We start from the raw sequence: 4,945 nt of genomic DNA on the forward strand, positions 1-4,945 counted from the left end.
GCAAAGGCTACGTCTTAAGTGCTTTGGAGGATGACTTGTACAATGTCTACAGTGCTATGAAAACTTCAAAAGAATTATGGGACGCACTTGAGAAGAAGTACAAGACTGAAGATGCATGTTTGAAAAAGTTTGTGGTTGCCAAGTTTCTAGACTATAAAATGATAGACAACAAAACTGTTGGAACCCAAGTTCAAGAGCATCAACTTATTTTTCACGGCCTTATTGCTGAAGGTATGGTAGTGAATGAAGCATTTCAAGCGGCTATAATAATTGAAAAATTGTCTCCTTCGTGGAGAGATTTCAAAAACTATCTTAAGCACAAGCGCAAAGAAATGAAGTTGGAAGATTTTGTGATTCGTCTCAAGATAGAGGAAGACAACAAAACAGCCGAGAAGAAGTCTCATGAATATTCAACGATTATGGGAGCTAATATCGTTGAGGAGACTGCTCCAAAAAGTAAGAAGAGGAAGAGGTCTTCTTGAGAAGAAAAAGAAGAAATCCAAAGGCAACTGCTATAATTGTGGAAAAGCGGGTCACAAAGCCCCTGATTGCCATCTCCCGTAAAAGGATAAGAAAAAGGGACAAACCAACATACTGGAAAAGAATGATGACATCGATAATTTGTGTGCAATGCTTTCGGAATGCAACCTAGTTGGAAATTCGAAGGAGTGGTGGATTGACTCTGGAGCCACTCGACATGTTTTATCAAAGAAGCATTTGCGACTTACTCTACTGCTTGTCCCAAAGAAGAGCTTCCCATGGAAAATACTGCAACAACCAAGATTGAGGGTTATGGGAAGATATTCTTGAAGATGACTTCCGGCAAGGTGTTAACGCTCAGCAACGTTCTTCATGTTCCTACTATTAGGAAGAATTTAGTTTCAACTTCTTTACTTGTTAAGAATGGATTCAAATGTGTATTTGTATCTAATAAAGTTATTGTAAGCAAGAATGAAATATATGTTGGAAAGGGCTACCTCACGGAGGGCCTTTTCAAACTCAATATAATGGTTATTGACGGTATTACTAAAATTTCAGGTTCTTCTTATTTATTGGAGTCAAATGATTTATGGCATATTTGTTTAGGGCATGTCAATTACAAACCTTGCGGAAGTTAATTAATTTAGAAGTATTGCCTAAATTCGAGTATAATAAATCAATATATCAAATATGTATTGAATCTAAGTTTGTAAAACATCCTTATAAGTCTGTTGAAAGGAATTCAAATCCTTTAGACTTAATTCATACTAACATTTGTGATATGAAGTCGACACCATCTTGAGGTGAGAAAAAGTATTTTATAACTTTAATTGACGATTGTACTCGATATTGTTATGTTTATTTTTTTAATAGTAAGGATGAAGCAATTGAAGCATTTAAGCAATACAAGAATAAAGTGGAGAATCAATTGAATAAAAAGATTAAAATGATTAGAAGTCATATGGGTGGAGAATATGAATCTCCGTTTGCAGAAATATGTTTGGAATATTGAATTATCCATCAAACTACTGCCCCTACACTCCTCAATCCAATGGAATTGCAGAAAGGAAAAACTGGACATTAAAGAAAATGATGAATTCTTTATTAATAAGTTCCGAATTACCGCAAAGTTTGTGGGGAGGCTATCCTTACAGCTAATCGAATACTCAATAGAGTACCCCACAACAAAACGTAATCTATTCCATATGAAAAATGGAAAGGAAAAAAACCCAACTTGAAATATTTCAAAGTGTGGGGGTGTTTAGCAAAGGTACAAGTACCTTTACCCAAAAGGGTAAAAATCGGATCAAAAACCGTGAATTGCGTTTTCATTGGATATGATACAAACAGTAAAGCATGTCGATTTTTGGTTCATAAATCTGATAATCCTGAAATTCATATTAATACGGTAATTGAATCAGATAATGTTGAATTCTTTGAAAGCTTCTATCAGTACAAAACTGAATGCGAATCGTTAAGTGAAAGGCCTAAACGACCATGGGAAGAACCAAAGGAAAATACTCCAAGTAATGAAGATCCAAGGCGTAGTAAATGTCAAAGAAAATTTACTTCATTTGGACCAGATTTTGTGACATTCTTGCTTGAAAATGAGCATCAAACTTTTAAAGCATCTATGTCATCTTCTCATTCAACGTTTTGGAAAGAGGCAGTCAATAGTGAGATTCAATCAATTTTGGATAACCATACATGAGAATTGGTTGATCTTCCTCCAGGAAATAAGCCTTTAGGTTCGAAATGGATCTTTAAACAAAAATTAAAGCTGATGGCACTATTGACAATTATAAGGCAAGACTTGTTGTCAAAGGTTATAGACAAAAGGAGTACCTTGATTACTTTTTTACTTACTCACCAGTAACAAGGATAACATCTATTAGGGTGTTAGTGGCATTGGCGGACGTGTATGGTCTTGAAATACATCAAATGGATGTTAAAACAATTTTCTTAAATGGAGAATTGGAGGAAGAGATTTACATGGAACAACCTGAGGGTTTTGTGGTTCCGCATAAAGAAAAGAAAGTGTGCAAACTGGTTAAGTCGCTTTATGGACTTAAACAAGAACCCAAACAATGGCATGCTAAATTTGACCAAACAATGTTGGCAAGAGGGTTTAAAATCAACGAGTGTGACAAATGTGTTTACATTAAAGACACTCCGGGTCATGAAGTCATTATTTGCTTATATGTTGATGACATGTTGATAATGAGCAAAAATATGGCAGATATAAATGCTACTAAGCGCATGTTGGCTAGCAAATTCGACATGAAAGACTTAGGAGTTGCTAATGTGATCTTAGGAATCAGAATTCACAAGACTCCACAAGGTCTAGCATTATCACAGTCACTACATTGAAAAAGTACTTCACAAGTTCAAGTATTTAGATTTCAAGATTGCCAAGACTCCAATTGACGTGAGTTATGCACTTCAAAAGAATGAAGGTGAAAGTGACTTACAACTGGACTATACAAGAGTATTGGAAAGTTTGATGTATATCATGAATTGTACGTGACCAGATATACCATGTGCTATTAGCAAACTGAGTCGGTTTACAAGTAATCCTAATCAAATACATTGGATGGCAATGAAACGAGTTTTGGGGTATCTGAAACATATCCAAAATTACGCTTTGCATTATAACAAATATCCCTCAGTGATCGAGGGATATAGTGATGAAAATTGGATCACCGAATTATCTGAAGTTAAATCCATGAGTGGATATGTTTTCACAATTGGGGGTGGAGCAGTGTCTTCGAAATCATCCAAATAAACATGCATCGCCCGTTCTACAATGGAATATGAATTCATAGCTTTAGACAAGGTCGGTGAAGAAGCTGAATGGCTTCGGAATTTCTTGGAAGATATTTCATTTTGGCCCAAACCTTTGGCACCTATATGTATACATTGTGATAATCAAGTGGCAATAGGCAGGGCAGGGAGCGTTATGTATAACGAAAAATCTCGTCACATTCGACGGAGACATAATACCGTTAGACAACTACTCTCTAGTGGTATTATCACGATTTACTACGTAAAGTCAAGAGATAACGTGTTGGATCCACTTGAAAAAGGCCTATCTAAAGAGGCAGTTGAAAGATCATCGAAGGGAATAGGGTTAAGGCCTAGGACAAGTCATCATGGCAGTAACTCTACCTAGCAGACTAGAGATCCCAAGAGCTAGGTTCAAATAGATTAAAAAAAGTTATGAATGACGGTTCAACATTGTCAAATAACTTAACCCATTCTCGTGACGAAGACAATGTTCAGAAGTCACCGTAAAACATTAAGGCTTTTTGATGAGTAAATAAAGCTTAAAGCTTTTTAATGATTTGCTAAGTCTAGTAGAAAATGTTCAGATAGTGTGTCTATAGGATTACACGATTAGAAATCACCTATGTGAGTGTGAAGTATAAGCCTCTTCAAGGGGAATGAAAGTAAAGGCCCATTCTCTAAGCACTCATGAGACCAGACGATGTTCATGGCTGAAACGAACAAAACTCTGAGAACCATAAATGGTTAAGGGTTGATTGTGTGACTTATGTTGTCTAGGTATATAACAAAGCTCGATGGTTCAAAGATATCAAATCTATCGATTGACCGAGTATATCCGATATAAGTTCACTACGGAAAGTTCAAAGGAAAACCTACTTATCGAGATGCAATTAATCCGTGCATGTAAATCACACACTCGTCCGTGCATTCCTTTTATCTTATAGTCATTCCCCATTCATGTGGGGGATTGTTGGGATTAAAAGATTGGTGAATAGGAAATTGAGGAAAGAAAGTGGCGGGAAAGTGAGCTCTCTTTTGCTTTAAAAAGAGCAAAGTGTCCGTCATTGGTGGTGGAAAGAAAAGTGAATGTGCTAATATTGAGAAAGCACTTCTCTTGGTGTTAAATGGGTTGGAAAGAAAGTAAGCCTCGCGTCGTCGTCGTCGTCGTCGTCACTCGCTCGGCTCGGTTTCGACTTCGGATTTGGTCAAAGATCGATTGATTGATTAATCTTTTTAGACAAAATTTCTTTCAATTATTTAATTAATTAAATTAATTAATTAACAAAAATTTAACCCGGAATAGCCCAGACCCGCGAACCGATCCAGTCCGGTTCTTTTTCGGATTATTTAAATCTTTTTTCGCGGAATATTTCAAACGTGAAATGTTCCCTCCTGTTCCAACAACCATGGCTGTTTCTGAAAGATTGCAAACATTTTCAGAAACAGTGCCAAAAAATGACTATAAATATAGCTTTATCCTAGAATATTTCCTTACGAAAAATTTTCTGATCTTCTTCTTCTTCTTCTTCTTCTTCTTCTTCTTCTTCTTCTTCTTCTTCTGCACAAAATTTTTCAATGTGTTTTACAACCATTGAGTGTTTCGCAGTTCACCAGAGTTTTTGGTACCAATACACTGGTGAGTTAAATCGTTCTATCATGGGAGGATAATATTCCAGCA

This window comes from Nicotiana tabacum, chromosome 24, assembly GCF_000715075.1.
Source record: "Nicotiana tabacum cultivar K326 chromosome 24, ASM71507v2, whole genome shotgun sequence".
Taxonomy (NCBI): domain Eukaryota; kingdom Viridiplantae; phylum Streptophyta; class Magnoliopsida; order Solanales; family Solanaceae; genus Nicotiana; species Nicotiana tabacum.